The following is a 25,703-nucleotide window of genomic DNA, read 5'->3' as shown; positions in this document are numbered from 1 at the left end:
AACTTCACGCAATCCCCTACAGGATGATGGTGCACCCAGTGTCCACATTTCCATCTCCATGTTCCCACTGTGCTCCATTGTTTACAAGCCAAACTTCCAGGTTGTGGGTGTAGATGAGCTGCAACCATAACACTTCTCCCAGTGCCAGGCACTGCCAATCACCCTTTCTCCCTACTACACCCTCCATCATCCCCTTGCTGTCTGCTCCCACACAGCCTCAATATGACGCGCAGAGGACTCCGTCGACCAGCCGATTCCAAGATCACATGGGTGTGACATCACGACCATTCGGGCAGGGACTGTGACAGAGAGGGAGCTCTGGTCAGAGCAAATCTAGTCTCCACAGTGACCCACACAGTCACTATGCCTCCTTCCTGCCCCATCACAAAAGTTATACCCCCTCCCCTAGTGCCCCGTACAGTAAGAACGCTCTTTTTGTGATTCAGAACCAAAGTTCTGCCCCCTTAGTGCCCCCACAGAGTAAGAATGTCGCCTTAGTGCCACCACACAGTAAGAATGTCCCCTTAGTGCCCCCACAGAGTAAGAATGTCGCCTTAGTGCCACCACACAGTAAGAATGCCCCCTTAGTGCCCCCACACAGTAAGAATGCCCCCTTAGTGCCCCCACACAGTAAGAATACCCACTTAGTGCCGCCACACAGTAAGAATGCCCCCTTAGTGCCCCCACACAGTAAGAATGTCCCTTTAGTGCCCCCACACAGTAAGAATATCGCCTTAGTGCCCCCACACAGTAAGAATGTCCCTTTAGTGCCCCCACACAGTAAGAATATCGCCTTAGTGCCCCCACACAGTAAGAATGCCCCCTTAGTGCCCCAATACAGTAAAAATGTCCCCTTAGTGCCCCACACAGTAGGAATGTCCCCTTAGTGCCCCCACAGAGTAAGAATGCCCCCTTAGTGCCCCCACACAGTAAGAATGTCGCCTTAGTGCCACCACACAGTAAGAATGCCCCCTTAGTGCCCCCACACAGTAAGAATGCCCCCTTAGTGCCCCCATACAGTAAGAATGTTCCCTTAGTGCCCCCACACAGTAAGAATGCCCCCTTAGTGCCCCCACACAGTAAGAATGCCCCCTTAGTGCCCCCACACAGTAAGAATGCCCCCTTAGTGCCCCACACAGTAAGAATGTCCCTTTAGTGCCCCCACACAGTAAGAATATCGCCTTAGTGCCCCCACACAGTAAGAATGCCCCCTTTGTGCCCCCACACAGTAAGAATGTCCCCTTAGTGCCCCCACACAGTAAGAATACCCACTTAGTGCCCCCACACAGTAAGAATGCCCCCTTAGTGCCCCACACAGTAAGGATGCCCCCTTAGTGCCCCCACACAGTGAGAATGTCCCCTTAGTGCCCCCACACAGTAATAATATCGCCTTAGTGCCCCCACACAGTAAGAATGCCCCCTTAGTGCCCCCATACAGTAAAAATGTCCCCTTAGTGCCCCACACAGTAAGAATGTCCCCTTAGTGCCCCACACAGTAAGGATGCCCCCTTAGTGCCCCACACAGTAAGAATGTTCCCTTAGTGCCCCCACACAGTAAGGATGCCCCCTTAGTGCCCCACACAGTAAGAATGTCCCGTTAGTGCCCCCATACAGTAAAAATGTCCCCTTAGTGCCCCACACAGTAAGAATGTCCCCTTAGTGCCCCACACAGTAAGGATGCCCCCTTAGTGCCCCACACAGTAAGAATGTTCCCTTAGTGCCCCCACACAGTAAGGATGCCCCCTTAGTGCCCCACACAGTAAGAATGTCCCCTTAGTGCCCCCATACAGTAAAAATGTCCCCTTAGTGCCCCACACAGTAAGAATGCCCCCTTAGTGCCCCACACAGTAAGGATGCCCCCTTAGTGCCCCACACAGTAAGAATGTCCCTTTAGTGCCCCCACACAGTAATAATATCTCCTTAGTGCCCCCACACAGTAAGAATGCCCCCTTAGTGCCCCCACACAGAAAGAATGCCCCCTTAGTGCCCCACACAGTAAGGATGCCCCCTTAGTGCCCCCACACAGTGAGAATGTCCCCTTAGTGCCCCCACACAGTAATAATATCGCCTTAGTGCCCCCACACAGTAAGAATGCCCCCTTAGTGCCCCCATACAGTAAAAATGTCCCCTTAGTGCCCCACACAGTAAGAATGTCCCCTTAGTGCCCCACACAGTAAGGATGCCCCCTTAGTGCCCCACACAGTAAGAATGTTCCCTTAGTGCCCCCACACAGTAAGGATGCCCCCTTAGTGCCCCACACAGTAAGAATGTCCCGTTAGTGCCCCCATACAGTAAAAATGTCCCCTTAGTGCCCCACACAGTAAGAATGTCCCCTTAGTGCCCCACACAGTAAGGATGCCCCCTTAGTGCCCCACACAGTAAGAATGTTCCCTTAGTGCCCCCACACAGTAAGGATGCCCCCTTAGTGCCCCACACAGTAAGAATGTCCCCTTAGTGCCCCCATACAGTAAAAATGTCCCCTTAGTGCCCCACACAGTAAGAATGCCCCCTTAGTGCCCCACACAGTAAGGATGCCCCCTTAGTGCCCCACACAGTAAGAATGTCCCTTTAGTGCCCCCACACAGTAATAATATCTCCTTAGTGCCCCCACACAGTAAGAATGCCCCCTTAGTGCCCCCACACAGAAAGAATGCCCCCTTAGGGCCCCCACACAGTAAGAATGTCCCCTTAGTGCCCCACACAGTAAGGATGCCCACTTAGTGCCCCCACACAGTAAGAATGCCCCCTTAGTGCCCCACACAGTAAGAATGCCCCCTTAGTGCCTCCATACAGTAAAAATGTTCCCTTAGTGCCCCAACACAGTAAGAATGTCCCCTTAGTGCCCCCACACAGTAAGGATGCCCCCTTAGGGCCCCCACACAGTAAAAATGCCCCCTTAGTGCCCCCACACAGTAAGCATGCCCCCTTAGTGCCCCCACACAGAATCCCCTTTGTGCCCCCACACAGTAGGAATGTCCCCTTAGTGCCCCCACACAGTAAGGATGCCCCCTTAGTGCCCCCACACAGTAAGAATGTCCCCTTAGTGCCCCCACACAGTAAGAATGTCCCCTTAGTGCCCCCACACAGTAAGAATGTCCCCTTAGTGCCCCCATACAGTAAGAATGTCCCCTTAGTGCCCCCACACAGTAAGAATGTCCCCTTAGTGCCCCCACACAGAAAGAATGCCCCCTTAGGGCCCCCACACAGTAAGAATGCCCCCTTATTGCCCCCACACAGAATCCCCTTTGTGCCCCCTTAGTGCCCCCACACAGTAAGAATGTCCCCTTAGTGCCCCCACACAGTAAGGATGCCCCCTTAGTGCCCCCACACAGTAAGAATGCCCCCTTAGTGCCCCCACACAGAAAGAATGCCCCCTTAGGGCCCCCACACAGTAAGAATGCCCCCTTAGTGCCCCCACACAGAATCCCCTTTGTGCCCCCTTAGTGCCCCCACACAGTAAGAATGTCCCCTTAGTGCCCCCACACAGTAAGGATGCCCCCTTAGTGCCCCCACACAGTAAGAATGTCCCCTTAGTGCCCCCACACAGTAAGAATGTCCCCTTAGTGCCCCCACACAGTAAGAATGTTCCCTTAGTGCCCCCACACAGTAAGAATGCCCCCTTAGTGCCCCCACACAGTAAGAATACCCACTTAGTGCCCTCACACAGTAAGAATGCCCCCTTAGTGCCCCACACAGTAAGGATGCCCCCTTAGTGCCCCACACAGTAAGAATGTCCCTTTAGTGCCCCCACACAGTAAGAATGCCCCCTTAGTGCCCCCATACAGTAAAAATGTCCCCTTAGTGCCCCACACAGTAAGAATGCCCCCTTAGTGCCCCACACAGTAAGGATGCCCCCTTAGTGCCCCACACAGTAAGAATGTCCCTTTAGTGCCCCCACACAGTAAGAATATCTCCTTAGTGCCCCCACACAGTAAGAATGCCCCCTTAGTGCCCCACACAGTAAGGATGCCCCCTTAGTGCCCCACACAGTAAGAATGTCCCTTTAGTGCCCCCACACAGTAATAATATCGCCTTAGTGCCCCCACACAGTAAGAATGCCCCCTTAGTGCCCCCACACAGAAAGAATGCCCCCTTAGGGCCCCCACACAGTAAGAATGTCCCCTTAGTGCCCCACACAGTAAGAATGTCCCCTTAGTGCCCCACACAGTAAGAATGTCCCTTTAGTGCCCCCACACAGTAAGAATATCGCCTTAGTGCCCCCACACAGTAAGAATGCCCCCTTAGTGCCTCCATACAGTAAAAATGTTCCCTTAGTGCCCCAACACAGTAAGAATGTCCCCTTAGTGCCCCCACACAGAAATAATGCCCCCTTAGTGCCCCCACACAGTAAGGATGCCCCCTTAGTGCCCCACACAGTAAGAATGTCCCTTTAGTGCCCCCACACAGTAAGAATATCGCCTTAGTGCCCCCACACAGTAAGAATGCCCCCTTAGTGCCTCCATACAGTAAAAATGTTCCCTTAGTGCCCCAACACAGTAAGAATGTCCCCTTAGTGCCCCCACACAGAAATAATGCCCCCTTAGTGCCCCCACACAGTAAGGATGCCCCCTTAGGGCCCCCACACAGTAAAAATGCCCCCTTAGTGCCCCCACACAGTAAGCATGCCCCCTTAGTGCCCCCACACAGAATCCCCTTTGTGCCCCCACACAGTAGGAATGTCCCCTTAGTGCCCCCACACAGTAAGGATGCCCCCTTAGTGCCCCCACACAGTAAGAATGTCCCCTTAGTGCCCCCACACAGTAAGAATGTCCCCTTAGTGCCCCCACACAGTAAGAATGTCCCCTTAGTGCCCCCATACAGTAAGAATGTCCCCTTAGTGCCCCCACACAGTAAGAATGCCCCCTTAGTGCCCCCACACAGAAAGAATGCCCCCTTAGGGCCCCCACACAGTAAGAATGCCCCCTTAGTGCCCCCACACAGAATCCCCTTTGTGCCCCCTTAGTGCCCCCACACAGTAAGAATGTCCCCTTAGTGCCCCCACACAGTAAGGATGCCCCCTTAGTGCCCCCACACAGTAAGAATGTCCCCTTAGTGCCCCCACACAGTAAGAATGTCCCCTTAGTGCCCCCACACAGTAAGAATGTTCCCTTAGTGCCCCCACACAGTAAGAATGCCCCCTTAGTGCCCCCACACAGTAAGAATACCCACTTAGTGCCCTCACACAGTAAGAATGCCCCCTTAGTGCCCCACACAGTAAGGATGCCCCCTTAGTGCCCCACACAGTAAGAATGTCCCTTTAGTGCCCCCACACAGTAAGAATGCCCCCTTAGTGCCCCCATACAGTAAAAATGTCCCCTTAGTGCCCCACACAGTAAGAATGCCCACTTAGTGCCCCACACAGTAAAAATGCCCCCTTAGTGCCCCACACAGTAAGGATGCCCCCTTAGTGCCCCACACAGTAAGAATGTCCCTTTAGTGCCCCCACACAGTAAGAATATCTCCTTAGTGCCCCCACACAGTAAGAATGCCCCCTTAGTGCCCCACACAGTAAGAATGTTCCCTTAGTGCCCCAACACAGTAAGAATGTCCCCTTAGTGCCCCCACACAGAAATAATGCCCCCTTAGTGCCCCCACACAGTAAGGATGCCCCCTTAGGGCCCCCACACAGTAAAAATGCCCCCTTAGTGCCCCCACACAGTAAGCATGCCCCCTTAGTGCCCCCACACAGAATCCCCTTTGTGCCCCCACACAGTAGGAATGTCCCCTTAGTGCCCCCACACAGTAAGGATGCCCCCTTAGTGCCCCCACACAGTAAGAATGTCCCCTTAGTGCCCCCACACAGTAAGAATGTCCCCTTAGTGCCCCCACACAGTAAGAATGTCCCCTTAGTGCCCCCACACAGTAAGGATGCCCCCTTAGTGCCCCCACACAGTAAGAATGTCCCCTTAGTGCCCCCACACAGTAATGATGCCCCCTTAGTGCCCCCACACAGTAAGAATGTCCCCTTAGTGCCCCCACACAGTAAGAATGTCCCCTAAGTGCCCCCACACAGTAAGAATGTCCCCTTAGTGCCCCCACACAGTAAGAATGTCCCCTAAGTGCCCCCACACAGTAAGAATGCCCCCTTAGTGCCCCACACAGTAAGAATGCCCCCTTAGTGCCCCCATACAGTAAGAATGTCCCCTTAGTGCCCCACACAGTAAGAATGTCCCTTTAGTGCCCCCACACAGTAAGAATATCGCCTTAGTGCCCCCACACAGTAAGAATGCCCCCTTAGTGCCCCCATACAGTAAGAATGTCCCCTTAGTGCCCCACACAGTAAGAATGTTCCCTTAGTGCCCCAACACAGTAAGAATGCCCCCTTAGTGCCCCCACACAGAAAGAATGCCCCCTTAGTGCCCCCACACAGTAAGGATGCCCCTTAGGGCCCCCACACAGTAAAAATGCCCCCTTAGTGCCCCCACACAGTAAGCATGCCCCCTTAGTGCCCCCACACAGAATCCCCTTTGTGCCCCCACACAGTAGGAATGTCCCCTTAGTGCCCCCACACAGTAAGGATGCCCCCTTAGTGCCCCCACACAGTAAGAATGTCCCCTTAGTGCCCCCACACAGTAAGAATGTCCCCTTAGTGCCCCCACACAGTGAGAATGTCCCCTTAGTGCCCCCATACAGTAAGAATGTCCCCTTAGTGCCCCCACACAGTAAGAATGTCCCCTTAGTGCCCCCACACAGTAAGAATGTCCCCTTAGTGCCCCCATACAGTAAGAATGTCCCCTTAGTGCCGCCACACAGTAAGAATGTCCCCTTAGTGCCGCCACACAGTAAGAATGCCCCCTTAGTGCCCCCACACAGTAAGAATGTCCCCTTAGTGCCCTCATACAGTAAGAATGTCCCCTTAGTGCCCCCACACAGTAAGAATGCCCCCTTAGTGCCCCCACACAGTAAGAATGTCCCCTTAGTGCCCCCACACAGTAAGAATGTCCCCTTAGTGCCCCCACACAGTAAGAATGTCCCCTTAGTGCCCCCATACAGTAAGAATGTCCCCTTAGTGCCCCCACACAGTAAGAATGTCCCCTTAGTGCCCCCACACAGTAAGAATGCCCCCTTAGTGCCCCCACACAGTAAGAATGTCCCCTTAGTGCCCTCATACAGTAAGAATGTCCCCTTAGTGCCCCCACACAGTAAGAATGCCCCCTTAGTGCCCCCACACAGTAAGAATGTCCCCTTAGTGCCCCCACACAGTAAGAATGTCCCCTTAGTGCCCCCACACAGTAAGAATGTCCCCTTAGTGCCCCCATACAGTAAGAATGTCCCCTTAGTGCCCCCACACAGTAAGAATGTCCCCTTAGTGCCCCCACACAGTAAGAATGTCCCCTTAGTGCCCCCATACAGTAAGAATGTCCCCTTAGTGCCCCCACACAGTAAGAATGTCCCCTTAGTGCCCCCACACAGTAAGAATGTCCCCTTAGTGCCCCCATACAGTAAGAATGTCCCCTTAGTGCCCCCACACAGTAAGAATGCCCCCTTAGTGCCCCCACACAGTAAGAATGTCCCCTTTGTGCCCCCCTTCCTGTCAGCAGGAATCCCGGCCGGGTTACCACGGAGCGCTCTCGGCCGTGAAACACGGCCGTGTGCATGAGACCTTAAGGCTGAGGGACTCGTGATGTCCCAGATACACTGGTGGCTCTGGGCCTCTGCTTCTGCTGGACGTTGTACACACTCATTTAACAGATGTAGCATCGTTCTGTATATTAGGCCACTATTAGGAGGTTATTACAAAACTGAGCCATGGTAAGAGCAGATGGCGGAACTGATTGGGCAGCCGTGAGGGTCGGGGATTTTACCAGAGGGATAAAAGACAATAACTGTGCCGATGCATGCTTCTCTTCTTCTGAGGCACTCTGATTCTGCCCCAGGATAGGGCGCGCTGATTCTGCCCCAGGATAGGGCGCGCTGATTCTGCCCCAGGATAGGGCAAGCTGATTCTGCCCCAGGATAGGGCGCGCTGATTCTGCCCCAGGATAGGGTGCGCTGATTCTGCCCCAGGATAAGGAGTGCTGATTCTGCCCCAGGATAGGGCATGCTGATTCTCCCCCAGGATAGGGCGCGCTGATTCTGCCCCAGGATAGGGCGCGCTGATTCTGCCCCAGGATAGGGCACGCTGATTCTGCCCCAGGATAGGGTGCACTGATTCTGCCCCAGGATAGGGCGCGCTGATTCTGCCCCAGGATAGGGCACGCTGATTCTGCCCCAGGATAGGGCGCGCTGATTCTGCCCCAGGATAGGGTGCACTGATTCTGCCCCAGGATAGGGCACGCTGATTCTGCCCCAGGATAGGGCACGCTGATTCTGCCCCAGGATAGGGCGCGCTGATTCTGCCCCAGGATAGGGCGCAATGCTTCTTTTTTTCCATGTTTTTTTTTTACACATGTAAAAAAAAACAAGAGCTGCTCCCTATTGAAATGAATGGGAGGCTGTTTTGAGGGGTTTTGGCGCTGATTTTTTTAGGCAAAATCAGTTGCAAAAAACTGTATGACTTGGCCCTAAGGGAGAGTTCACGTCTCTGTTTTATTTGTCTTTCTTCTGATCCGTCAGAAGAACAGGAAAAAAAAAACTGGATCCTTAAAAAAAACTGAGCCTGTGCATCAGTTATGCCCATTTGTCATCCGTTTGAGCCAGTGAACTCTCCTTACAAGGAATCTCCTAGAGAAATCAGAGTTACGTTTTTACGGCTTCGAAGTGGTGGTGAGGGTATCTAGCAGGGCTTCATCTAATCACCAGGTCCACACTCTAGGTGAGAGATTGATTGGGGGAAGTGTTATAAGCACTGGGGCATGTTCAGATCTGACTCGATGTGAGAGAACTGCTGCCGGGTCTTTTTGTCAGGAGAAGATAATCTGTGGTAGGAATTGTGTCGAGTTTCTAGAAATTTCTGGACAGTCCATAAAAATTAGGGACATTTTTCTAATGGCTATGAAAAAATATAGATGTATCCATACTGTTTCTGAGGCTGGAGGTAGTTGAGCGGGTGACTGTTATAATGATCATGCTCACATTAAATGAAGTTGTCAGGGGACTGAGCCACAGTCCTCCATCACTTCCTAACAGTCATTGTGGGTTTCCATATCATAACAATGTTAGCGGTCCACAATTTTTAGTTGTTCAGAATACAGAAAAATTGAGGTAAGGAACACTGGAATTCGTGGGCATCAGAGAAGTAGGAATAGTCTCTCACAAGGGGCGATGGAGGTGCTGCCATAAGTTCAGGTAGGTATTACTTTTCTTCTCCCAGTTCTCTGGGAGTTCAATATTGATGGTCCATGCTCAGGATAAGTCATCAGTATCTGATCAGTAGAGGGTCCGACTCTTCATAGGCCTGTGACATCAGGTGCATCGGTCAGATGGCCAAGTTGCAGCTCAGTCCCATTCAATGAATGGGCCTGGGCTGCAATACCAAGTATGGGCACTACACAGTATATTGTGCTGTGCTTGGTTAGCTGAGAGGAGACCACAGCAGTCTACAATTATATTCAGAGGTGCCAGAAGGTGTCAGGAGTCAGACCCCCACCAATCAGATAATGATGACCCAGTGGCGTGCTGTCAGGGCAGTGCCAGAAGCAATGAGTGCTTCCATCAATACAGATTGCATGAGTGCAGGGGAGCTGCGGTCCTGTCACTCTCTGACCGCTCAGCTCCCTGCTCCACCATGGAGCCTGCAGGCACAGATCGTGCTGCTGGCCTGGGTGGGAGGAGCCTGCAGCCAGGGAATCTGTCTAAGCTCCTCCCACAGAGTGCTGCAGAGCGATCTGTGTCTGCAGGGGAGAGAGGACTGTGAGCTTCAGGAACGGGACAAGGTGAGTAGTTAGGGTGAGTTCATATCACCATTATGAATTCTGTTATTGTTTTCAATTATAACATGGTTATGATGGAAAATAACGGAATCCATAAGGCGGAAGTCAAAACGGAAGCCTTTAAGATGCATTCCGTTTTGATCCGTCATAATAGTCTATGGGAATCATAACGGATCTATTTGGTTCCCTTTATGCAAGACGGAAAAAAAAGTCCTGTCGGCAGAAAACGAGACGGATCGGTTATACTTGGCCATAGACTTCTATTACGACGGAAAGCAAAACGGAATGCCTCTTAACCCCTTAAGGACTCAGCCCTATTTCACCTTACGGACTTGGCCATTTTTCGCAAATCTGACCAGTATCACTTTAAGTGCTGATAACTTTAAAACGCTTTGACTTATCCAGGCCATTCTAAGATAGTTTTTTTCGTCACATATTGTACTTCACGATACTGGTAAAATGAAGTTAAAAAAATACATTTTTATTTATAAAAAAATACCAAATTTACAATTTTTTTTTTTTTAAAATTGCAAATTTCCAAGTTTCAATTTCTCTACTTCTATAATACATAGTAATACCTCCAAAAATACACTGCTCAAAAAAATAAAGGGAGCACTTAAACAACACAATGTAACTCCAAGTCAATCGCACTTCTGTGAAATCAAACTGTCCACTTAGGAAGCAACACTGAGTGACAATCAATTTCACATGCTGTTGTGCAAATGGAATAGACAACAGGTGGAAATTATAGGCAATTAGCAAGACCCCCCCAATAAAGGAGTGGTTCTGCAGGTGGTGACCACAGACCACTTCTCAGTTCCTATGCTTCCTGGCTGATGTTTTGGTCACTTTTGAATGCTGGCGGTGCTTTCACTCTAGTGGTAGCATGAGACGGAGTCTACAACCCACACAAGTGGCTCAGGTAGTGCAGCTTATCCAGGATGGCACATCAATGCGAGCTGTGGCAAGAAGGTTTGCTGTGTCTGTCAGCGTAGTGTCCAGAGCATGGAGGCGCTACCAGGAGGCAGGCCAGTACATCAGGAGACGTGGAGGAGGCCGTAGGAGGGCAACAATCCAGCAGCAGGACCGCTACCTCCGCCTTTGTGCAAGGAGGAACAGGAGGAGCACTGCCAGAGCCCTGCAAAATGACCTCCAGCAGGCCACAAATGTGCATGTGTCTGCTCAAACGGTCAGAAACAGACTCCATGAGGGTAATATGAGGGCCCGACGTTCACAGGTGGGGGTTGTGCTTACAGCCCAACACCGTGCAGGACGTTTGGCATTTGCCAGAGAACACCAAGATTGGCAAATTCGCCACTGGCGCCCTGTGCTCTTCACAGATGAAAGCAGGTTCACACTGAGCACATGTGACAGACGTGACAGAGTCTGGAGACGCCGTGGAGAACGTTCTGCTGCCTGCAACATCCTCCAGCATGACCGGTTTGGCATTGGGTCAGTAATGGTGTGGGGTGGCATTTCTTTGGAGGGCCGCACAGCCCTCCATGTGCTCGCCAGAGGTAGCCTGACTGCCATTAGGTACCGAGATGAGATCCTCAGACCCCTTGTGAGACCATATGCTGGTGCGGTTGGCCCTGGGTTTCTCCTAATGCAAGACAATGCTAGAACTCATGTAGCTGGAGTGTGTCAGCAGTTCCTGCAAGACATTGTGCTGCCTTCCATGCCATCGGGTCCCCCCTACAGCCGCATGGGGACCCGATGGCACGCCCGATCGCAGCCTCGAACCGCAGGTCTGAATTGACCTGCGGTTTGCGGCGATCGCCGATACGGGGGGGTCACATGACTGCCATCAATGACACTACAGATCTTAACAATAGAATTTATTACTCTTTTATTAGAGATTGACTTGAAATATCTTCTCTATTGCCATCTTGAGGTTCTTTCCCTCCATCTCCCCACAAAGATGTTGATGTAAGGGTTGAAAGCACAGTAAAGGGCAGTGCAGATGGACATGATTAAGTAGGATACTAGTGAGTTAGTTTAAAATCTAACCACCCGAAAATATAGAAGTAAATTCAGTATCCGGTTAGGTACTACTGCAATAAAGAAAGAGAGGAGACTGAGGAGAATGACTACGTACAACTGCAATGGTCGGCAGGCTTCGGAGGTCTTCTGTATCTCAACCAGAAGTGTAACACAAGACAAGACCATTAGAAGAAGCATTAATAGAAATATTACTGTAATTAAAATAAGGATTGGAACCCAACGCCTGGCTCCGGGGCTGAGATCGCCGTCATCATTGTCAACACAGAAAAAAGCCTTCTAGTGCCATGGTTAGGAGGGCCAGAGCCCATATCATAGCACACACTATGGTAGTTTGGTGTCTTGGACGCTGAATCTTGTTATATAGAGGACAAAGAACGGTCAGACATCTCTCCACACTCACTGCAGTTAGATGGAACGTGCTGGAATTAAATCCTACATTGGTCAAGGTTTCTGATAAATATCCAATGATCACATCATTACTCTCTTGTATAGGTATCTTCTCAAAAAAACAAATCATGTAGGCAGCATAAATCCCACATCCCAGGAGATACAGCAGATCGGCTATGGCAAGGTTCAGAAAGTAAACGCTGCAGTAATTCTTTTTCATTTTCAAGGTGGAGAGTCAAACCATGAACAAATTTCTAATAAGTCCAACAAAGATATTTGGCACACCTCATTTGTAGGTACAGTAAAAGGATGAGTGAACCAGTTCGGACCTTACCAAGTTTGGCCGAATTTATATGTTTTTTTAATTTGCTTTGATCCGAGTTAATTTGTTACAAAGCGCAATAAATCAGGTCTATCCCGGCCTGCAGGTAAACTTTAGGGAGAATTTATCTCGGTGTACATCACTGTGCAGTGCAGCAACATGTATAGCTAATCCTTTCTGATAGCGAAACAGTTACTGTGCGTCTGAATGACTGGCAGGTCACATATATGGACGTATACATCATCGTGCAGGCCACCAACAGTCCTAGCTAACCCCTAGCTAAACCAAAAGAAAAGCATACAGCAGCCTCCAGTAAAAAAAAAATATATGCTGCTCGCCCTTGCAGGAGCTTTGTCCCAATGACTCTTTAGTGGAACAAAAAAAATGACATGGAGGTAGCACCAATAAAGTAGTGGAGAAAAAAAAGGTTCTTTTAATCCATGTTGTGGAGGTGAAAACAAATGTGTTTGAATCCCTCCTGTTAGCTGTAGAATGACTGAGCGTCACTATTACGCTTAGTTCACACTTCACTTATTTAGTCAATTATTGTCAGCCTAAAGCAGGTGCTGGTTAAACCCACAGAACAGGTCTATTCGTGATACCTAATCAGAGAGTAGGCTTGGCTCTGAATTTGCCTCAAGTGATGGAAATAACTGACCAAATAACAGAAGTGTGAACTCAGCCTTACAGGTCAACGTTAGCGTCAGGTCTAATTTATTGGCATGGACTTAACTACGCAGTAGCCCCAGGGCCAGTTTTAGACAAAATGTGGCCCTGGGCAAAATCAAAAGTTGGGCCCCAATTGTAGTAATAATGTACTAACAACACAAATTCTGTCAATTTCAGCCCCCCTCACAGATTTACACCCCATAAAGCACTTCACACAGATCTGCACCCTAATGGCCCCAGAATACACAAAATGTCCCCCTTCCTTCACAAATGAACACCCCACAAATCCCCACACACACAAATCTGCACCCTCATGGCCCTCAGTATATGCCAATTGCACCCCCCAGTGGTGTAACTAGAAATGACTGGGCCACACAGCAAATGTTTGAATGGTGCCCTCCCAGCAACTTTTTTGCATCCCCCTACCCACACTCCTGTAATTAGTCAATATTGCTCTCTCAGACTAGTCCCGGGAGCCTCTCCGTCTGTTCCCTACACGTATATACTGTATGTAATTTCACTGTATATACTCAGAAGGGGCCCACCCAGGAGGAGGACTAAAAGATTTTATTGTCAGGGCCCACTTAACAGTATTGTACAATGACATTATACACTCACCTAAAGAATTATTAGGAACACCTGTTCTATTTCTCATTAATGCAATTCTCTAGTCAACCAATCACATGGCAGTTGCTTCGATGCATTTAGGGGGGTGCTCCTGGTCAAGACAATCTCCTGAACTCCAAACTGAATGTCAGAATGGGAAAGAAAGGTGATTTAAGCCATTTTGAGCGTGGCATGGTTGTTGGTGCCAGACGGGCCGGTCTGAGTATTTCACAATCTGCTCAGTTACTGGGATTTTCACGCACAACCATTTCTAGGGTTTACAAAGAATGGTGTGAAAAGGGAAAAACATCCAGTATGCGGCCGTCCTGTGGGCGAAAATGCCTTGTGGATGCTCGAGGTCAGAGGAGAATGGGCCGACTGATTCCAGCTGATAGAAGAGCAACGTTGACTGAAATAACCACTCGTTACAACCGAGGTCTGCAGCAAAGCATTTGTGAAGCCACAACACGCACAACCTTGAGGCGGATGGGCTACAACAGCAGAAGACCCCATCGGGTACCACTCATCTCCACTACAGATAGGAAGAAGAGGCTACAATTTGCACGAGCTCACCAAAATTGGACTGTTGAAGACTGGAAAAATGTTGCCTGGTCTGATGAGTCTCGATTTCTGTTGAGACATTCAAATGGTAGAGTCCGAATTTGGGGTAAACAGAATGAGAACATGTCTCCATCCTCTGATGGCGACTTCCAGCAGGATAATGCACCATGTCACAAAGCTCCAATCATTTCACATTGGTTTCTTGAACATGACAATGAGTTCACTGCACTAAAATGGCCCCACAGTCACCAGATCTCAACCCAATAGAGCAGGGGTGCACAACCTTTTTTGGTCTGAGGGCCGCATTGTCACATTGCTCCATTTCAAGGGGCGGAAATGTACACAGGCCGATGTAAAGTGACTGGGGGGGAATGATCGCTATCACAGTCATTCCTCCTTCATTTAGTAAAATTGACTATGAGTAGCACATCCCTGATCACACAGAGAGATGTGCGGCACGATTATACTGCAAGTTATCATGAGTGAGTGTCCCTATGAAGACGTATTTCCAGTAATTGACCTGAATATCTCGCTGCTGGCCCTGGAAAAATACTAACAGTGGCCCCGTTTTGTAGTCGGGTACAAATTGATGGAAGTCCGGGCCAGCAATACCATATTGTGGCACATTATACCGCCCCACAGTTCATCACACAATACTGCCCCCATGAGCACAAAATACATCCCCAAAAACTCTCACTGGCCGGCCGTGAGGAGGGCACAGACGGCCCCCCGGGAAATTTCCCTTAGGGATCTATGGCTAATCCACCCTGGCTTAAAGGGATTTCCCAGTAAAAATTTATTTTTAACAAGTTCTTGCAGCATGGCCCCTGAAACCGAAGAGTTATACTTACCTGCTCCCAACGCTGATTAGACCTGTCAGTGCATGGCCATGGTCACATGTACCTCTGCAGCCAATCACTGGCTTCAGCGGGGATGTGGCCACAAGCAGTGTGTCACTGCTGCAGCCAGTCATTGACTGGAGCGGTGTATGTGACCATGGACATGCACGGACAGGTGTAAAAGTGCAGGAACCGGAAGATGGAGGCAGCGGGGGCATGGAGCAGGTAAGTATGCATCTTCTGGTTCAGGGGCCATGCTGCAGGAACTTGTTCATAAATCAGTGATTTTCCTCACTGCAGAGGCCGTGCTCCCTGGTTATTACCGCCTCCTGCCAGTCACAGGCGCCCTGCAATAACCAGTAAGCACTTTCTTTTTCTAGTGGGGAAAGCGCTTATTGGTTAACACTTTAATAACCAGGCCTGAAAAGACACTTTTTGTGTTTTTGGGCACCTGGTGGTTCAAACGGTTTCACATGAATGGGGCGATAATGGCAACGGTTTTGGTTGGTGTGGGTGTTTTTTCTTTTATGTATTTTATTAATTTTTTATCTTTTTTAACTTAATTTTTAATATATTTCTGCTACAAATAATATCCCCCAAGAGGTCATAAAAAGACCTTTGGGGGACATTGACACTTTTTGTGAATTTTTCACTCTTTCCTTTTTATTTATTAGTTTTATTTGTATTTTAATAATATTTTATTGTATTTTTTTTTTATAATTGGTTTATTATATTATTTAAATATATTTTTGCCACATAATATCTCCCCCCAAGGGGTCATAAAAAGACTGTTGGGGAACAATGAACACTCTACTATTTTGCATTTAAATTTCTTTTTCTTTTATTTGTATTTTATTATTTATTAATAAATTGTTTTATTTTCTATTTTTTTATATATATTTTTGCCACATAATGGCAAGGGATCATACAAAGACTGTTAGGGGGCAGTGAATACTCTTTTACTTAGCAATTTTTCTTTTTTTCCTTTTATTTGTATTTTTTTATATAATTTTCTATTTTTTTGCCACATCATATATATATTTTTTCTTTTATTTGTGATTTATTATATTTTTTAAAATATTATTTTAACTTATTTAATATATTTTTTCCACATAATTTTCCCTAAGAGGTCACTGAAAGACCTTTGGGGACGCAGACTTTTTTTTTGCAATATTTCCACTGTAACTGGAGCATCCAAAGGAGCCTCAGTTACAGGGGAAACCAGCCTGCGGTGGGGGCATTGTACACAGGCAGAGCTGATCAGGTCTCCTAACCCTGCAGCTCAGCGCTCCTCTGCCCCCAAGCCGGGTCCACCCTACATAGTGCTCACCTGTGTGAGGAGAAGGCAGAAGCGCTGATAAACTGCTTCTGCCTTCTCCTTGGCTCCCCCGCTGTCACTGACAGCCGACGACCCGTCCTGCTCCTGCTACAGTGCAGGGGCAGGAGCTGTAATGATCCATCGTGCGGCGCTGCGGGCAGAAACACAGCTGATTTACGATCAGCTGTGTTTCTGTCCAGGAGGACAGGGGCCGCAAATCTTGGCTCTGGGGGCCGCATGCGGCCCGCGGGCCGCAGGTTGTGCACCCCTGCAATAGAGCATCTTTGGGATGTGGTGGAACGGGAGCTTCGTGCCCTGGATGTGCATCCCTCAAATCTCCATCAACTGCAAGATGCTATCTTATCAATATGGGCCAACATTTCTAAAGAATGCTCTCAGCACCTTGTGGAATCAATGCCACGTAGAATTAAGGCAGTTCTGAAGGCAAAAGGGGGTCCAACACCGTATTAGTATGGGGGCACTAATAATTCTTTAGGTGAGTGTATATTATAGGCAGTCAATTCCCCTGCTTCCCCTATAGTTACACCCGGCACCCTCCTCACAGACCTGCACCTTCATGGCCCCCAGAATACTCCCTCCCCTCACAAAAAACTATAGCAATGGAGCGGGTGGTCATACAGCATGGACCTCAGGACTGCACTGCACACCACAAGACCCCCCTCACCAGGCCGCTCACAGGCATTCACAGCCCCTCTCTCCCAAAGAACCTCCACGGGCTCCAGTGTCCGTGCAGAAAGAAAGCTCTGTCCTACACACATCTGGTCATGTGACCATTAACCCCTTCCTGATATCCGTCATAAATGTACAGCACATGTTGAGTCTTTAAAGTTGGCGTCCGCCATCTTTAAAAAAAATATATAAATATACAGTATATATATATATATATATATATAGAATGATGCAAATTCAGGGCAGCACACCTTGTAAAAAATGCTGGGTGCCAGCGGTGTCGACACTAGGTCCAAAAGTGTCAATTAGACAAAGAAATAAGTACACCGCAGCACATCCGTCTGGTGAAAAGTGGTGGGATCCTTTATTCACCCAGGTAGCGACGTTTCGGTCCGCTTACTGGGACCATTTTCAAGCCTGAAAATGGTCCCAGTAAGCGGACCGAAACGTCGCTACCTGGGTGAATAAAGGATCCCACCACTTTTCACCAGACGGATGTGCTGCGGTGTACTTATTTCTTTATATATATATATATATATATATATATATATATATATATATATATATATATATAAATTTAAATCACCTCCCTTTCCTCAAAAAAGAGGAGTAAAAATATTGATGGGCATTGCAAAACTCCCGTACTATTGAAATATAAAAAAAAGTTAGCCCATACAGTGAATGGCGTAACAGGGGAAAAAAAAAAAAATGGCGATGAACAAAAAAAAAGTTGTGTTTTTTTTTCAGTAATAAAACACAAGAAAAACTATACATTTTCAGTTTTCTAATTGTCCTAACATTATTCAATAACCTTTCTGTACTGTTTTGTCATGTAAGCTCATTTGCATAAACTTGGGCATATTGGAAAGACATGCAAATAGTGTTTCAGCTGAAAGACAAGGCAGATTCAGCTAATTTGCATGTCTTTCCCATATGCCCAAGTTTATGCAAATGAGTTTACATGACAAAACAGTATAGAAAAGTTATTGAATTTAATATTAGGACAATTAGAAAACTTAAAATTTTTATGCAGCCCTCCTAAGCAGTGAGAGAAGAGTTAGCTGGCATCCAAAAAAAAATTATTTAAATTTTTGTCACCCTAATGATAATGATCTAGGTGCGCAGGTCCCCCAAGCCATCCAATTCAGATCAGGCAACTTTGAGGCTTACTGGTTTTCAGTCAGATGAGAGCTGGTTTGGAATGTCTCACAGTGCACAAGGCTGCCATTGTAAGGTATGCTGACTGTTATCTGTGACATGGATAGATTGTTGGCTTATAGCTTTTGTGTGATTGTTATATATAGGTACTAAAATTGCGTGAGCAATATGTACATATAACATTGCTGATTTTTGCAATCTTGAACTTGCAAATTTATGGCGAATATTCAGTTAAAAACTTTCAAAATATTGCAAATTCAAATATTGCCTATGCTGCTCATCACTACCAACCTCTGGCTTCAGTCTGGGATGCACCGAGATGCACTCTCCCTGCAGGCCGGGAAATACTGCAGCTGATTTATTATGTTTTGTGACTAATTAATTTGTATCGAATTGAATTTTTTTGTTAAATTTGGCTAAGCATCCGAATCAAATTTTTGAAAACTTCGCTCATCTCTACACAGGACCTGTTCTGAGGGATCCAAAGAACAGAAATATAAACAGTGATGTCAACACGGCCAAACAGAGACACTAGTGGCCCCATACCGCTGCGCTCCGTTTTTCCCCATGATGGTCATCCTTAGCCGTAGGACAATTAGTGAAGCATTATGCGGGGGTCATAACAAACTGTGGGTACTGGAATTCAGTGAATGCCCAGGGGTCACATATACAAAGCGTGGGATGGACATGGAGTCCCAGAACTCATCCTCAGAAACTCCAGCTGAACATCCCATAACTGTACACAAAGCAGAGGTCACCCACTGGACTCCCCATAACTCTACACAGGGCAGAGGTTACCAGCTAGACACCCCATAACTGTACACAGAGCAGAGGTCACCCACTGGACTCCCCATAACTCTACACAGGGCAGAGGTTACCAGCTAGACACCCCATAACTGTACACAGAGCAGAGGTCACCAGCTAGACACCCTATAACTGTACACGGGGCAGAGGTCACCAGCTAGACACCCTATAACTGTACACGGGGCAGAGGTCATCCACTGGACACCCCATAACTGTACACGGGGCAGAGGTCACCAGCTAGACACCCATAAATGTACATGGGGCAGAGGTCATCCACTGGACACCCCATAACTGTACACGGGGCAGAGGTCAACAGCTAGACACCCCATAACTGTACACGGAGCAGAGGTCACCAGCTAGACACCCCATAACTGTACACAGAGCAGAGGTCACCAGCTAGACACCTCATAACTGTACATGGAGCAGAGGTCACCAGCTAGACACCTCATAACTGTACACAGGGCAGAGGTTACCAGCTAGACACCCCATAACTGTACACAGAGCAGAGGTCACCAGCTAGACACCCTATAACTGTACACGGGGCAGAGGTCACCCACTGGACACCACATAACTGTACACGGGGCAGAGGTCACCAGCAAGATACCCATAACTGTACACGGGGCAGAGGTCACCCACTGGACACCCCATAACTGTACACGGGGCAGAGGTCACCAGCTAGACACCCCATAACTGTACATGGAGCAGAGGTCACCAGCTAGACACCCCATAACTGTACACAGAGCAGAGGTCACCAGCTAGACACCCCATAACTGTACACGGGGCAGAGGTCACCAGCTAGACACCTCATAACTGTACACGGGGCAGAGGTCACCAGCTAGACACCCCATAATTTTACACGGGGCAGAGGTCACCAGCTAGACACCCCATAACTGTACACGGGGCAGAGGTCACCAGCTAGACACCTCATAACTGTACACGGGGCAGAGGTCACCAGCTAGACACCCAATAATTTCACACGGGGCAGAGGTCACCAGCTAGACACCCCATAATTTCACACGGGGCAGAGGTCACCAGCTAGACACCCCATAACTTCACACGGGGCAGAGGTCACCAGCTAGACACCCCATAACTGTACACGGGGCAGGGGTCACCAGCTAGACACCCCATAACTGTACACGGGCAGAGGTCACCAGCTAGACACCCCATAACTGTACACGGGGCAGAGGTCACCAGCTAGACACCCCATAACTGCACACGGGGCAGAGGTCACCAGCTAGACACCCCATAACTGCACACGGGGCAGAGGTAACCAGCTAGACACCCCATAACTGTACACGGGGCAGAGGTTACCAGCTAGACACCCCATAACTGTACACGGGGCAGAGGTCACCAGCTAGACACCCCATAACTGTACACGGGGCAGAGATCACCAGCTAGACACCCCATAACTGTACACGGGGCAGAGATCACCAGCTAGACACCCCATAACTGCACACGGGGCAGAGGTCACCAGCTAGACACCCCATAACTGCACACGGGGCAGAGGTCACCAGCTAGACACCTCATAACTGTACACGGGGCAGAGGTCACCAGCTAGACACCCCATAACTGCACACGGGGCAGAGGTCACCAGCTAGACACCCCATAACTGCACACAGGGCAGAGGTCACCAGCTAGACACCTCATAACTGTACACGGGGCAGAGGTCACCAGCTAGACACCTCATAACTGCACACGGGGCAGAGGTCACCAGCTAGACACCCCATAACTGCACACAGGGCAGAGGTCACCAGCTAGACACCTCATAACTGTACACGGGGCAGAGGTCACCAGCTAGACACCCCATAACTGTACACGGGGCAGAGGTCACCAGCTAGACACCCCATAACTGTACACAAAGCAGAGATCACCAGCTAGACACCCCATAACTGTACACGGGGCAGAGGTCACCAGCTAGATACCCCATAACTGTACACGGGGCAGAGGTCACCAGCTAGATACCCCATAACTGTACACGGGGCAGAGGTCACCAGCTAGACACCCCATAACTGTACACGGGGCAGAGGTCACTAGCTAGACACCCCATAACTGTACACGGGGCAGAGGTCACCAGCTAGACACCCCATAACTGTACACGGGGCAGAGATCGCCAGCTAGACACCCCATAACTGCACACGGGGCAGAGGTCACCAGCTAGACACCCCATAACTGCACACAGGGCAGAGGTCACCAGCTAGACGCCTCATAACTGTACACGGGGCAGAGGTCACCAGCTAGACACCCCATAACTGCACACGGGGCAGAGGTCACCAGCTAGACACCCCATAACTGCACACGGGGCAGAGGTCACCAGCTAGACACCTCATAACTGTACACGGGGCAGAGGTCACCAGCTAGACACCCCATAACTGCACACAGGGCAGAGGTCACCAGCTAGACACCTCATAACTGTACACGGGGCAGAGGTCACCAGCTAGACACCCCATAACTGTACACGGGGCAGAGGTCACCAGCTAGACACCCCATAACTGTACACAAAGCAGAGATCACCAGCTAGACACCCCATAACTGTACACGGGGCAGAGGTCACCAGCTAGATACCCCATAACTGTACACGGGGCAGAGGTCACCAGCTAGATACCCCATAACTGTACACGGGGCAGAGGTCACCAGCTAGACACCCCATAACTGTACACGGGGCAGAGGTCACCAGCTAGACACCTCATAACTGTACACGGGGCAGAGATCACCAGCTAGACACCCCATAATTTCACACAGGGCAGAGGTCACCAGCTAGACACCCCATAATTTCACACAGGGCAGAGGTCACCAGCTAGACACCCCATAACTTCACACGGGGCAGAGGTCACCAGCTAGACACCCCATAACTGTACACGGGGCAGGGGTCACCAGCTAGACACCCCATAACTGTACACGGGCAGAGGTCACCAGCTAGACACCCCATAACTGTACACGGGGCAGAGATCACCAGCTAGACACCCCATAACTGCACACAGGGCAGAGGTCACCAGCTAGACACCACATAACTGCACACGGGGCAGAAGTCACCAGCTAGACACCCCATAACTGTACACGGGGCAGAGGTAACCAGCTAGACACCCCATAACTGCACACGGGGCAGAGGTAACCAGCTAGACACCCCATAACTGTACACGGGCAGAGGTCACCTGCTAGACACCCCATAACTGTACACGGGGCAGAGGTCACCAGCTAGACACCCCATAACTGTACACGGGGCAGAGGTCACCAGCTAGACACCCCATAACTATACACGGGCAGAGGTTACCAGCTAGACACCCCATAACTGTACACGGGGCAGAGGTCACCCACTGGACACCCCATAACTGTACACGGGGCAGAGGTAACCAGCTAGACACCATATAACTATACACAGAGCAAAGGTCACCAGCTAGACACCCCATAACTGTACACGGGGCAGAGGTAACCAGCTAGACACCCCATAACTGCACACGGGGCAGAGGTAACCAGCTAGACACCCCATAACTGCACACAGGGCAGAGGTCACCAGCTAGACACCCCATAACTGTACATGCAGCGTACTCAAGTTGTGTGCAATAGGTGTTTCTGGGTGATGTAGTGCAATAGACACTAACCTGGTACGGCTGACTCTCTGCAAGGGCAGGTATAGGTAAGGAATAGTTCGTGACGCCAGTGCCAAGTAAACGGTGGCACGCCGTTTGCGGATGCAGGAATAAATTGAGGAAACGTAGTATTAAAACAGCACTCCAACTTTAGTAGTTTTCCAGCAGAGACAATAGTGGAATCGCAGTTCCTTGGCATACAGTCGATTTTGCAATTCGGTCGATGCAGGCAATTCAGTTACAGCAAGGTAATTACAGAGTGTTGAACACAGGACTTGCAGCACAGGAGCTAGCACTCTAACTCTGTCTGATCCTGGAATGTAGCAATCCTCCACCAAGGCCCATTAACCTAAGTCTGGCTTTATATCCTTGATTTGGGTTTAGATAAGTACCTCCTCTGTCCTTCTTAGTACCTCTGGCTCCTCTGATCTTTGCCTCAGTCTCTCCTAGCTTCTGAATGGTTCCTCAGGCCCTTAGGCTAAGATGTTCCTGCTTCTGCATATGGGTATTCAGAAGGGAATCTTCTCCTGAACAGCAGGCTTCAGGCCTGGACTTGTCTCAGACATAGTCTAATCTCCAACTGTAGCTTACTGAAACTAGACTCCGTCTCCCTTCTACTTCCCTGACTGGGCTTTTTATAAACTAGGGCTCCCTAGCTCCCTCTATGGACTAGAAGCTGGAATGACACCCCTAGCAGGCCTGTAAGTGCAAGTTTCAGTGACAGGAAAATACACACATTACATTACATTTTATAAAACTGACATATACCAACTTCCCATAATTAGGAGGGACGACAGCACACCAAGTGACCTTTGGTAGTAACGGGTATTACAACTCCCGTATACTACATACCCCACTGCTTTAAGCTGAGTACGACCTCGTACTCCATCAAGGGTCGCCCAACTGGAATCTCTACCTGGAATAGAAAATAGAGACATGCAGGCATACATACATGTAATTCATCTGCATTTACATTTACATCAGGTCCAATTGGCAAAGGTGAAGGGTAGTGATAAGGGGCGTCGTTCTCTTCTCTCAGGATAGTGAATGGAACGGGGGCGCTGACCTGGCACAGCGTAACATTATAACCAGGATAGTCCATGACAATGAATAAGTCCATGATAGAACAGTAGAAAACGGTATAAAAGTTCTTGGAGGCTCAAATAACAAACATGAGTCCGTACCCAGGTTATTTCTTATTAAATCACAGAGGCTCTCATGCGGTGGAGTCCATCTCTGGGCACAATACTTTTAAAAGAATAAGAATCTCAGAGGCTCAGGTACTTTTGAGTCTGTCTCCGGGCACGGTTCCTTGGTAACTGGTTGCACAATAAAATGGACAGCAAAGACAAGTGCTGTAATGCCCCTGATCAACCTGAAAAGGGGGTGAAGGGTAAAAGGTGCAACAAAGGAACAGGCACAACTGGGTGTGGGGTAACAAAAGCAGGCAGGAGGTCCTGGAAACAAACGTGGCCTTGCTGACTTTGTGATTTCAGTGGTCAACACCTACCACTGGGCCGTGGACAAACTGGCAGCTGCAACAAAGGACCAGCAACATAGGACTCCTGTCCTGGAAGGGTTAACATCACCTTCAGAAGAAATAAATCGAGGGCCTAGCAGGCTGACTACAGTGGCATATTGTAGCTGCTTGGCTCTGCTGGCAAGTATCGTCTGTAGTATTCCTCTACAGGAGGATGGGCCCACATGACTGTATCAGGGGGTAGCTGCAGGGTAAAGGGGCCCCTAATAGGTATCGGCCCCATAGGCCTAGGGGTGAACCCTCTGGTGGGCCGTGCCGGCCCTGGCATAATCACTGCAGGGTGTGACGTGCTTGGCACCGCCGCAGCAAGCGGTCCGGTGCTCTGGGTGCAGCAATTCACGGCAATCGCGGGTCCGGTCTGGGGCACTGACGGAGCGGTGACAACAGAAGGCGGTCGGCGGGTGGTGACAGGCACCCTTACCTCATCCTTCCTCGGCGGTGTCTGGATCCTGGCGGTGTAGGTCTTACGCAACTCCCGCAACTTCTCCTCCAGCCGGACGATCTGCTCACCGATGCTCTCTGTGTCGGAGTCGCTGTTCTCCGCTGGCGCCGCCGGCGCAGGTACAGTCACCGATGACGCAGACTCGGCCTCTTCAGGTTCTGGACTTGCATCTGGTCTCCGTCCCATCCGGATGTTCTGGAAGGTAGCACTCAGTCCTTTCAACTGCTCCAGCTCAGATATTGTCTTCTCCCGACGAGGCAGCTCGGGGGAAGGATAGGGGCTCACCCATTTCTCCAACACGGTTGGCTGCCAGAAGACGTTCGGCCCGATGAAGGAGCTCCGCTCCTGAAAGGCGTGATGGGCCGGCTCTGGAGAGCGTTCCGGTTCTCGCTCGCAGCCAGAGTGGTCTTCTTCTTCTGCCTCCCAATCCTCAGGTCCTCGCTTCGGACGGGTCACAGCAGTCGCATAGGGGCCTCGCAGGCCCTCGGCAGGGGTGTACTCCACTTCCTCTCCCTCGCGGAGGCTGTGCTGGTACGAAGGGAGGTAGTCTCTTTTGACAGACCTTCGATTGACATAGAGGTCTCTGCCAGTAAGATAGTCCTGAATAAACCCGTAGCCACGGGGTTTGTCAAACGACAGCACCACTCCCTTTCTCCTTTCCAGGCGGGGTTGGGTGTGTGTATGTTTCTCGTGAATGGTCTTAGTCAATTCCTCATACACGATCTTAGTCTTGGTATTTCGCTTGATAGCGGCCTCTCGAATCTCCGCCATCAGGGAAGACCATTTGAACGATGGCTGAAAAAAGTCCCTCCATGAGCCATAGTAGGGCTCGGGTTCTTTCTCCCTGGTGCGGCAGGCGGGTTGCTCCGGTCCCGGAGCGTAGGCCGGTGGAGCCTCTTCTGGCTCTACACCGGTGTCGGTCATTTTTTTAATTACAGGTGTGGACGCTGCAGCAACGCTCTGTTCA

The sequence above is a fragment of the Bufo bufo genome, chromosome 7, assembly GCF_905171765.1.
Source record: "Bufo bufo chromosome 7, aBufBuf1.1, whole genome shotgun sequence".
Classification (NCBI taxonomy): Eukaryota; Metazoa; Chordata; class Amphibia; order Anura; family Bufonidae; genus Bufo; species Bufo bufo.
This window is presented reverse-complemented; position numbering follows the sequence as displayed.